Raw genomic sequence first — 12,680 nt, forward strand, 5'->3', positions numbered from 1 at the left:
AAAGAGGCCTGGGATGAATTCCTCTGAATTGGCTGCTGTTGTTTTTTTCATTTGCCAAAGAATGATTTTGTTCCCTTTTGGTTTATAGCGGAGCTGAAATTCACAACCCAATATTTTGTTTTTATAAGCATCCTCAGTGATGTCAGCACAGCTCTGGGAAGGGGATATGTTAATCAATCTATTGTTCCTTTTCTGGCTGTTTCTGCAGTGACAGAGTAAGATAATTTTAACAAACTGTTAAATGCTCATCAGCAGGGTCTACACGGACATTTAGTTCATGGTAGGCTAGTGCAGGGTAGATTCACACCCCACCTTGCCACAAACATAATGTTCCTGGGGTTTTTTTTTTTTTTGTTTTTTTTTGATAGGTTAGGATTTTTTTATGTTAAGTGACCTCCTCTTCAAATACAGGGCTAAATGTCAGAACGCCATTTATAACTTGACAGTACAAGGAATGTAGAATATTTTTTAGATTCAGGGTCCCATACAATGTGCTGGTCCAAATAGAGCAATGGGCCAAATTGCTGCTGTGATCCAAGTGTTCAGTGATTCTCTTTACAGCCAGTCAGGAGAGGATTAGTATGAGGGTTGTGAAACAGAGTTTTGTTCCCATCTCCCCATAGGAAGGGCTTGGTCCTGATGCGGAGGTGAGCATAAGGAACAAACTCTTCTCTTTCATGATCATGCTGCATCTTTAAGTAGCAGTTCAGCATGCATACACCAACACCAGGAAGAGCAACCACAAAAGACAGGCTCTTCCATGTCCAAGCTGCAATGGCCTCCCCATGAGCCACTGCCGACATGAGCCGTCCCAACGGGACCTGGGGAGCACCAGCGAGAAGCAGCCGGGAGACTTTTGCAAGCACTGTCATCTGTTCCGCTCAGACACGTCCTTAGGTTATGCATCGAGACTGGCTGCTATTTTTATTGACTTTTTCTCAGTAAGGAAGAATTTTTAAAAAATTGTTACTTTACATCTGTGGGCCAGATCTTCAGATGCTGTAAATTGGTGTAGCCCCAGCTTCATATCGTCTGTGATTCTGGCCTTGGTTGGCATTTCTAGACAAACTGCTGTCTTGCTTCTCCCCTCCAGCTGTGAAGCGTGGGGAGGAGCACAGAAGTAGAATAAGGTGGAAAAGCCCAAAGGCCAGTGGAAGCAAGAGAGCGGGTAATTCAGTGGTGATTCAGTGATAGAGCACAGAACTGTATCTGGATCCCAGGCTAGAGCCCTGATTATTGGAACATCTTTCCTCTCTGTGTATTTAGCTATTGTTCTTATTAAATTATTATTTAATTCTCCCCATATAAGTGTGCTTTCTCACTTTATATTTTCTGTTGGCTTTTAAGTTTTTCTGTCTGTTGATCCTGTGAACTTTTTCATTTGGAAAGTGATTAGAATTTGCTTCCCTCAGATTCTCACTGTTCTTCCAGAAACACAATCCCAAAGCTTCCCCCACCAAAAAGGAAATCTTTCATACATGGGCATTAACAAAGAAATCTATGTTGCACTGCTGGAGTATACAGACTAGGTAAGCCGGGAGGTTCTTTCCAACCCATCTATGAATTAGCACTAGTAAATCTTTACTAATATTTGCAGTATAAACAGCACAGCACGGAGATTAGCAGACTTCACAGTGTCTTGCGGCTTTTGAATTTGTAAATGAGGGGAGAAGGTAAGGGATGGGAAGTTGGGGAAGGGAGGGCAATATATGGGGAAAACCAGTTATGAAAATTTTTACTCTTCATTACCCTCTTGATTCATCTCTGGTATTTAATATACCAAATACTATATTTCAAACACTGTGCATATAAAATATCAATCTAGTATTTTTTAAAATGGAAATCTTCCTATTAAGAGGGAAAAAAATTTAAGCCAAGCCCTTTAGTTGTTTTTATTCCTAAATCCAGGAAATAGTTATCGGGAACTCTCTGTCATGATTGAAGGTTTGTTTTTTGTTTTTTCCATTTTCCCCATAAAGCTTGCATTTATCTCATAGGCTGAGCAAGATGCCCTGAAAAAGAACAAAATTATACAAACCTTTGTTAAAAGGAAAAGATATGTTGCCCTTGGTACAGAGAGACACAGACTGGCTTGGTAAATGAAGAAAATGCATGAATAATAAAGAAAAAACCACACCATCTAAAAATCTAATTAATTTCAGTGAGTCAATAAGTTTCTGTTTCTGAGCACCTATAACAGAAAAGAAGGGGGGGGGGAAGATGTGAGAATTTCAATTTACCTCTTTCCCATTCAACTATTTTAAAATATTTGGATAAAAAAATCTGCGCAAAGTGTAATAAATAGGAATAGGCACTTTATTTAATGCGAGTTTTCTCTAAACTAGTCCAATTTATCATTTTGTTAGGTGCATCCACATATCTATTTATCAGGAGATTTTGTGAATCACTTTGGTTCTGACAGATACCTTATAGCTTTTCAGCAAATTCGGGCAGGTCTTACCTATCCTTTAGACAGGGAAAACATCCTGTTTTGGTTAATGGTCTTGAAAAAAATTACAGAAGTAAATTGTGACAGCAATTATACCATGTCATACACATGTTCTATGGGGCTCCTTTGGTTGCCAGGCAACTGGTGCAAGGTGTGTTGTGGAAGAAGAGGAGCCCAAATGTACATAAGCTCCTCTGGCATAGGTTTCAAATACCTGAGAACAGGCTAGGATCCTTGTGGTATTTATTTATTTTGCATTTCTTCTTTCCTCATTCCTCTCAGGCGGGCAGCTGCTATCAAACAAGGCTGTCTCAGTGTCTAAACAGAAGAATTTAAGTAATAAGGCAATTTTTTTTAAAGTTGAGGAGGTCACATTTGGCTCTCACATACACAGGTGTAAATCCAAAGTAACACAATTGAAATCCTCAGAGTTGCTCTGGATTTACATGGTTGAAGCTGAAAGTAGAGCATGGCCCAGAACTCTGAAGATACTCATTTTTCATGTGTGTATTCCCATTTAGCTCTTAAATGCTATATACACAGACTTACCAACAGATGACTGAGAGACTAATCCTATGCTAGATCTAGGTAATCGCATAAATATGATATCTAAAAACATTTAAAGGAAAGTCATTTTCATAGCATCAAATTACAAAAAATTTCTAGTTAAAATCTATTGCTAAATTAAAGGTTGGAGCCTGCATTCAAAAGCCCATACACGCACTACAGGGTTCTGCTGAAGAAGCCATTACAGTAGTTAAGAGAATGATATGGTAAAGTAAAAATGAAGCAACTATAGAAACTATACAGAACATTAAGTCTTCAGCTATTATATTGCCATTTCTACCAGTACCTCTAAACAGCAACCAAACCTAACACCTGGTTCGGTCCGCAGTGATAGCTCAGTGTCTCTACAGTGGTAACAATTTAGAAGCAGGATGCTAAACAAGATATATACATGATGTCAAATATTGGCTGCACACATCTAAGCCAATCACTTCTAAATAAATTAACCATGGCACTGCCTAATATGATCCACCTGCTTTCTTCCTTGTGTTGTTCCAGACCCTACCTGAACCCCCCTTTGATTAAATGTCAAAAGCTTGCCTTGTGCCTGCAGATTTCACTGAAGGCGGATAACAGAAAGGTTCCTCCTGTGACTCCATAAAACTGAAATAAATTCCACTGGCATCTTGTAAATTTTTATTTTCTACAATGACTGCAGGCCCCATCTGCGACCCAGCTGTTATTAGAAGGGAAAGCGTTGGCCCTTCTGCATTACAAAACAGCATAGAACAGTAATTGCCAGTGGAAGAGATTAAGTGTAGACACTAAAAATGTTTACTCGCAATGAATATGCATAACGATGGGTAGGAAACAGCACTGGAAGATTAAAAAGAGAGAAGGGTTTGTTTACAAGGCTGGGAAAAAAAAAAGAGTGGAATGTCAGTTGGCCCCGAGCCTGAAATAGGAACGAAAAACCTTTGGGCAAGGCATTAGGGAGAAAAACAGATGGTTTGTGAACCTTTTATTAGATAGAAAAATCATTAATCAAGCCCAGGCTGGAAATGGCAGGGTTTTTGGTAGTTCATATTTTAGTTTATTTTTTCTTAAAGTGACAGTATGCTATTTTTTGACAGTCAACGGTATGGATCATTCTTTTGACAGGATATGCAGTCATTTTAACATTCAGTATTGGAAACGTGTAACTTTAGGTCCACACTAGCACCAAGCTGTTCTGCAAAGGAAATCCCTCAATAGAGTTTCACATTTCAGCACCTGTTTTGCCCTTATAGCAAAGCAATTTTTAAAAAAAGAGAAAAGTGGTGGGAGAAGAGGACTGCAGCCTGGTATATTTTTTTCATGGCTGTTTCATTCCGACTTGGGGGAAGAAATGTAGGACAGGAAACTTCTGCAAATGGCTTCATGAATACAAAGCTGTTTTCCTGATCCTGACAATTCATACAGGCTAGATCACTTCTCTTGCCCTTTATTCTATCAGAAGAAGAATAAAAATAATTATAATAGTTCACTACATTAAAATAATGATACATAGAATGGAATGCCAAAAGATGATCATGCAATCTGGTCACCTAATATACTACCTGGGAATGTTGTGCAGGTACCAACTGAAACTGAATCACCCGTTAAAAAAACCCACATGTTTTTGGTGTTTTTTTTTTCATTTTTATATCAAGCCAACCTCAAGACATGGCATTTCCAGTGGACTAATGGCCTGCTAGGATTAATGGCCCAAGGCACATCAACTCCCCGCTAGCCTCTTATTAATACCCAGGAATTGCCCTAAGCTAAGGTCATTATTGTTTAAGTAATAGAATCATAGCGGGCATTCTAATAAATAACACCTCATTTCTGGACATTTTCTTTTCTTGGGAACACCATATAAAACAGTCATTCCTTTATAGAAATTAAACTGGGCTAGAATGGGTAGTTTATGCCTGTGCCATTCTCTATTTTGGTGGGTATCCCCATTTGTGTGAGCGTGTAATTGCTCTTGAAAATACTACTTAAGGCAGTAAGTGCGGACATTGGGAATGGCGGTTGTCGACAGCTGGGATATCAGTCCTTAGTACTCCTTTCTGGAAAGGATTCTTCCCTGAACGGCATTTCAGCACAAGTCAAATTACCCAGGGGTACCCAGTGATGGATTAGCCTTTTCTGTTGGCCTGGGACAAGACTACACATTTTGTTGCTTTGCCTATTTCATCTAAGGGCAAGAAAATATGGAAGGGTGGGGGTGGATTTACACTGTAGACTGGCTAGGGTACTAGTGCTGAATTCAGCAGATAGAATAAATCTAAAGAACACACACCAGAGTGTGTAAGGCACAGTGTCCAAGGGAGAAGCTCAGCCCTGTGCAGAATGAGACCCATGCATGGCTTGAAAGCCATTCACTGCAAGAATTTAATATTTGAAATGGACAAATGATGCGTTTCTGTTCCCTAACGGGATGAATTTAAATCTTAGGATTAGGTTTCTGGGGTGAATATTTATGTTTAGACATTCAATAGTCAGTTTCTGCAAATATTCTTCATGAATATTTATCTGCTTAAAGGGACAGTGTCAACTTGAAAAATCACATTTACTTCAGGGGATACTTTAACAAGTGACAGTAGCTCTAAACTGGGATTCTTACAGTAATGCTAAAATGATTCAAACTGAAAGAGAGGAGATTTTTTTCAGTCTGTTTGTTTTGTATATTTTGACGGCACTTTCATAGCCAATCTTGCTGGTTTTTTGATGGTCATTAGCACTTCCTGGCTCATACACCACCACGATGGCACCGCTCTTTTATATACTGCTCTTGGGCAGCTCATATGCATGCAGTACCCTCTGTATTGCAAGAGATTGTGTACCAGTCATAGCAGCAGCAAAGCTGAACAAGAAAGCAAAGAGGCTGCAGCATGCTTGTAAACAAAGAGACGGGGAGGAAGGCTGACTGGAACACATTTTGTTATTGTTTTTGAACCTACCTAAAAGACCCCTAGAAACATCAGCAGGGAAGTAAAAAACACATTAATTAAAAAATATATTTTTAAATAGAAATGCCTGTAAATGCTATTTTAAAGGGTGCACTATTAGGAACATAATTTCTAAAAGAAAAAAAAAATCAGTTTAAAAAAATGCATGTTGACAATGTCCCTTTAGAATTTGCTGTTTCCATCCATGTTCGTGCCAGTAAACTTATTTGCTCAAAATATACTCAGAAAATATCACAAAAGGGGCAAAACTAATTCATTTAAAATGGAATACATATTTCTAGAGCTTTTCTTTTATAGCATTTACCCAACTCTAAAAAAGGCCAGTTAGCTCCTAGAGTTGATTCAGTTTTTTTTGATGCAAACTATATCAAATAATATCAAGCGCTTATGTTATGCTATTCATTGTCAAAATGCTTTACAATTACAATGCCTTGCTCACAGAAGTAACCCCACTGATTTACTTTCACTAGTAAACTCATGCTGGCCTGTACACGTGGAGTGCCCTTCGTTCTCTGGTCTGCCAAGCCACCAAGCTCTCTTCCTTTAAATACCTCCTGAAAATTCAACTCTCCCATATAACAGTGACCTGTCTAAGGCTTGATCTTACAAGGTACTGAGCAACCCCTGGATGTGCGGAGTGCCCTCAATTCCCATTGATTTTAATGTAAGAGGAGGGCACTCAGACCAAGAAGACTCACTCAGCATCTTGGAAAGGAGTACTTGTGGAACCATAAAGACTAACAAATTTATTTGAGCATAAATTTGTTAGTCTCTAACGTGCCACAAGTACTCCATTTCTTTTTGTGGATACAGACTAGCATGGCTGCTACTCTGAAACTCAGCATCTTGGGTGAGACATTTGTGGTAGTCTCTATGCCTCAGTTGCCATGTCTGCAAAATGGGGCTAAAATAATACTCAGTTAGAGCCTGATTCAGAGCTCACTAAAAGCAATGAGAGTCCTCCCATTAATTCCAATGGGCTTTGGAGTAAGCTCTAATCCAGTCCAAATTTATGCCCATGCTCAACTTTAAGCATGCAAGCAGTCTCTTTGGCTCCAAGTGGTGACTAATTTGGTACTGTTTGCAAAGTGCTTTGAACGTAAATGGAGCCTTCTTGAATAACCTTCTGTGAAAGAAATAGACACACTGGAAAAACATATTTGTTATAGAAACATTTAAAAAACGGTTTCTACTTTATTAACAAAAAACAACCTAACAACAATTAGCTGAGGAAAGCGTAGTCCAGTTTGGTAAAATTTCTTTCTACCAAATGCTGCATAATTTAGCTGTATATTAATTTCTTGGTTTTCTAATGTACAATAAGGATTCATTTGGCTCCCCACTTCACAAGCCTACAATACAATATTTACTTCAAGGGCTCTGAGAGAAAAATACATTGGAAACCCTTCAAAACCTCTTAGAGAAATTTTAGGACTGAATTCTGATCTCTCACTAGTTTTACATTGGTGTACTTACATTTACTGATCTACTCTCAAGTTGTAAGCAGAATCAGACCCTTACTCTTCAAATTCTGATCTTGGTTACACTGCTGTAAATCTAGAGTAACTTCACTGATTTCTGTGGTGTGACCTTGGATTTACACTTACACAACTGAGATCATAAATTGGCTTAATAGTGTTTCTGAAATTAAAAAATAAAACCAACAAAAAACCTCAGCTATTTCAAAACATTGAGGCAAATAAGAGGTACAAAGGATGACATTAAGATTGAACCTTAAAATATTTAACAATAAAGTCAGGACCAAAACCAAAGCCAATATCCCATCTTTTGGGAATAGAGGGGAATGGTCTTGTTTCCAATTTCTTTATACCACAGGGGAGCTGCCCACACATTTCCTAATTCTTAAACTAATCATTCTGAGATGAACTTCCTGAAACAATGTGAGCTTCATCTGAGAGGTGCTGGCGGGGGGGGGGGGGGGGAGAGGAGGGGGAGAGCACACAATTATCTTTGTAAGGAATAGTAGCTCAGATTGCTAGCGTTGCATATGTTACAGCACATCATTAATAACAGTGATCAAAAGAAAAAGAACATCTTAGCAGCTGCATCAAATTATTATAGCAATTGGAATTTTCAAATGAGTTCAGAGTGAAAAAAATGAAAAAGAAGAAGAAGTAAAGGCAGCACTGTGTACCGTAGGTCAGGTCACATTGTGGTGCCACAGAATAATAATCCCCAAAGGTATTGAAACAGCTGGGATAAAACAGACATTCTTCTCCCTATTATGGTCTTTGAAATATTATTAGAAAAAAATTAGGAATCTTGTTAGAGGGAAAATAAGGAGTGTTTAATGGAACATTTCTTCGAGGGGACTTGGAAAAGGTGTAGGGTGAGATTTTCCAAAGGGCTTACCACCCAGTAAGAGCTGCCTATTGTAACTTTCCATGAATTCCTCCCTAACATAAACACGTGTGTGTGCATAAACACACCCACTCCCACATCCACTCCTGCCCCAGGTTGAATTGGCCCATTCTCACAGCATAAACTAGTTTCTGTGCTGCAATAGTTGTAAGGCCCTGATTGAGGAAAACCCTTAAGCATGTGCTAAGTATAGCATTATTCAGGACAGCACTTACATGCACGCATAAGGTTAATCATGTGCTTACGCACTGTCCTGAATAGGGAGGCTTTCCTGAGTTAGTGTCTAAAATGGTATAATTCTGTTGGAGTTAATAGGCCTGATTCTTCACTATTCTGTACCTCGTGCACAGTGAGTATAAAATGCTATCATTGTGAGCTGGCATTGTTTTACATCTGCTTTGCAACACTAAGCATGGGTATATATGTCTAGAGAACGTGGAGGGCAACAGAGGACCAGAGGCCCAATGGAGTTACAGCTTTGTACAGTAGGTTTAAGTGAAGCTAGAACCAAATCCTTCATTTCCTTTTCATGTAAAATTTGAGTGACTCATAACAAAATATTTGTTTCTCCCCTTTAAAAAAAATGCTACAGTATTACAGTATTACACATTGCAGCAACATCGTGGCAAGCAGTAGTGTTTTGTGGCCACTACTGTAAAATATGGTAGTATTTTTTAATAAGGAAGGGGCCTGAGAAATGTACATTTTATCAGTGGTTTGCCTTAGCTCATGGGTTTTTAAGCAGAACTCTAGCAGAGTGTGAATTATAATATCAAGCTCAGCTGAGCCAAAGAGGACTTCTCAGGGGTAGAGAAGGACCTCAGAATACAGGCTTACAGATTCACTCTGGATAGTCTCTTCTGGTTTCCAAACAATGTACAAATCATATGCAATCTGGCTATTTTCTGAGAGCCTGATCCTGCTTTCACTGAGTTCAATGGAATTTTGCCATTGGTTTCAATGAGAGTAGGATCAGGCCCTCAATGAACCTAAACAATCATAGCACCTGTTCCTTGCTATATGGTGTTTCAGCACCTTGGCATTGTTTCCTGCCCCTTTTCATCTCCATCTTCTATGGTAATACAGCTTGGTCTCATGCCTGACTGTTACAGCCTCTCCATCAGCAGCTGATCCCATACAGTTTCAGAAAGGGGTTACATGTGCAGAGGAGCAACTTAACATTGACAGGAGATATCAAGGGATTTTCAAAGGGCAGAAAGGGAGTTAGGTGACCAATTTACAGCCTGGTGTGTTAGTTCATTACGAACTGAGTCATAATGCTCAATGACTCAATAATGCAATAATGAAGGGCCCTTTTCTGCATTCAGTTATACTAGCGTACATATGGAATAACTCCATTGAGTTCATGAAGTTACTTAGGATGTGCACAGGTGTAAATCAAAGGGGAATTTGGCCCTAATTAGGCATCATTCCTAGGATAAAAATAATGGTTATATAGGGACCGTTGCACCCAGTACTGACATTCAACCGTCTCTGTAGCGGCTCAACAATGCCCAAAAACTACACAACACTTTAGGATGGGAAGCGAAGAATGTATTAAAATGGCAACTAACTCGAGAAACAATTAATGTCAGGCCATCATTCATTCCTACAGTGATTCCCTTGTAGGTTTGGAATACCATGAAGAACAGCTATTCAATGGCTCCATCCCCACCTTTACCCCTTCCCACACATAATGAAGCTTCATGAAGGGACTTCTATGGAGCTGGTGCAAAAGGTCTGATGATGGGATGAACCATCCTACTTAGGATGAACCGGGCTTCTGATAAAAATTGGGCCACTTCCATGGGTTTTATATTCCCTCTGCAGAAAAAAATTTCAGGAGAGGATGCTATGTCTTTCTCTAAGAACACATCCAAATGTTTACCTTCTGCTAGAACTCATGTTTTATCATGGTATTTCACAAATGGATGCAGCCTTTCCAAGTTCAACCTTTTTATTTTTCAAGAGCAAGTTTGAAAAATGTAATTCATGAACAGATAACATCTTTCTGGGAAGCTATGCATCCTGGGAATGACTTGGAACAGGCTTTCTTGGTGAGTTATGTGAGGATTAACACACATCCTGTTTTCATTCAGAATTCACAGAGGCTTTCAAGTAGATCCCAGACTGCTCCAACATAGTCACTGGCTGATCATGTGTGCCTTTCGGACACTTCCTACAGGAAAAGGAATAAAGACGATCCCCACCCGGGCAAACAGCCTTCTGGAAGAATGGCCCTCATTCATCAGCTGTTATTATCTTTATTTCATTTACTCTTCTCAGACCCTCCCAAGTCTGCAATACAGTCTTTACTTCCCAAAAGTCCCAGCTGTTTTTGCAAACTAAGTTTTGGGAACATTTGAGTTTAGATGCAATCCCCCGAAGTTCAGATCAATCCCAGCTCTCAGACCAAACCCTGAAAAAAACACAACGGCTCACATAGTTTCTCCAACATGCTGTGTTTTGTGCATTATGACTCAGTTCGTAATGAACTAACACACCAGGCTGTAAATTTTATGACAACTGAACAGGATACTAGGGAAATTGCTGCAGTTCATGCTTTAAAATTAATCTTAAAACAGATCTTTGATGGTTCTTTAAGATATGCCCTTTTAACCAATAAAGGTGATGGCAACTGATTCTACAATTAGTAATGATGATTACATTGATTATTATAGGAGATAGAGGTTGGACTCAAAGTTACAGAGTTTGAAGTAAAGCAGAACAGTTTAGGAAAAACAAATATTTCCTGGTTGAGGAGTAATGGATGGAGCTATAAATCTTTAGGGTTAGATTCTGCCACACTTAAACAGAGCAGCTGAATCATAGAATCATAGAATCATAGAATATCAGGGTTGGAAGGGACCTCAGGAGGTCATCTAGTCCAACCTCCTGCTCAAAGCAGGACCAATCCCCAATTAAATCAATGCAAGAGATTAATTGAAATCTACAAGACTACTTGCAGTGTCAGGTACTTCTAAATGTGAGTGACTCTAAAGAGACACTTTAAAGATTCGGTTTTGATCTCAAACTTTAGCTTTTTTAAAATACATTCACAATCTCCTTTCTTCACCAAGGTTTTTATAATCTGAACCAGTTTCCAAGACTTCAGTGCCACATCTGCTTCCTGAATGTGATATTATAAGTCCATCGTAGCAAGCAGTAAAACTACAGGTGTTTTGTGTTTAAAGTAACCATTCTGAAATAAATGGGGCCTCTGATTATTATATTTTATAGCTGGCTGTGTTCCCATTGCAGACTATCAGCTCAAGGGTTAAAAGACTAAGAAGACTGGTTGTGACTTCATTGCTCTTCCATCTGGTGGGAACCCTGAAAACCATTTGTAAATTAATTTTTTACTTTGAATGCACACTGCCACATACAGTCATCATTGGATTCTGCACAGACAGCTTGCACTGCTGCTTCAACATGTCTCCAGCGACAAGCTCAACTCCTACTGATTTTGAATGCTGGAGAATAAAATCATTAAGTATGTATGTCCATTCTGCTTGCATGCTTTCTACCCATACTTTATGCCATAATTATCATCACATCACTTTAGTAAATAATGTTGACACATGGTTCCATAACAGCTGTAGAATGTCCATCTGACACCCTCGCAATCAGAAGTTCAGCTCTTCAAAAAGGGGACAGATTGAGCCTTGAATTTCTTCGTCTGCACATTTTTCCTTTACAGACATAACAAGGAAGATATGGGATCACTGGTAGCACTGTTATAGATGAGGAAATCTATTATTTCCTAAAAAATCCCTTCAAATAATCCATTCATCTGATCTTTAAGAAATGTAAAGTGCTCATTAATCATACAACTGGTGAGCACTGATTTACAGATTAATCTAATTAGACCTCATTTGTTTCAGGTGAAAGCAGCTATATTAACAAATGCTGCCCAATGCACGAAGCTCTGCACACGTGGTATGATATACAAGTCAGGATCAATTAAAACATTGACTTTGCTGTATGTTATAATGGTGCACACTTGCACTGTTATAGCTAAGAGTCTGTCAACATTTCCATTACAAAGTCAAACATTGCTTTTAAAGGATTTATTACTCAGCCATAACGTTTGGTTGACTCTTGGCATGCATGATCTAAGTCCAGAAACATTTTTTTAATTTAACATATTTACTAATCCAATTTCAAATCACTTCAGACTGGGAAAAAATCAGACTGTGTTCCAAACATTTTTTAACTTCTCAGCAATATCTTTCTTTTATAAAATTAAATTCTGTAGAAGTAATTTGGATTTGGGTCTTTAGAGTACTTGGGAAAAGTAAAATGTACATTTTCTAGCTAGCTATAACTGCATTGTTCAGGGGGTT

General features: G+C 38.8%; 1 pseudogene; it reads right to left on the reverse strand.

Annotated features, from left to right (window-relative positions):
- Window positions 1-400: 400 nt before the first annotated feature.
- LOC144264486 (cytochrome c oxidase subunit 6A1, mitochondrial pseudogene) lies at window positions 401-872 on the reverse strand (annotated as a pseudogene).
- Window positions 873-12,680: the final 11,808 nt, after the last annotated feature.

The sequence above is a fragment of the Eretmochelys imbricata genome, chromosome 5 (assembly GCF_965152235.1).
Source record: "Eretmochelys imbricata isolate rEreImb1 chromosome 5, rEreImb1.hap1, whole genome shotgun sequence".
Classification (NCBI taxonomy): Eukaryota; Metazoa; Chordata; order Testudines; family Cheloniidae; genus Eretmochelys; species Eretmochelys imbricata.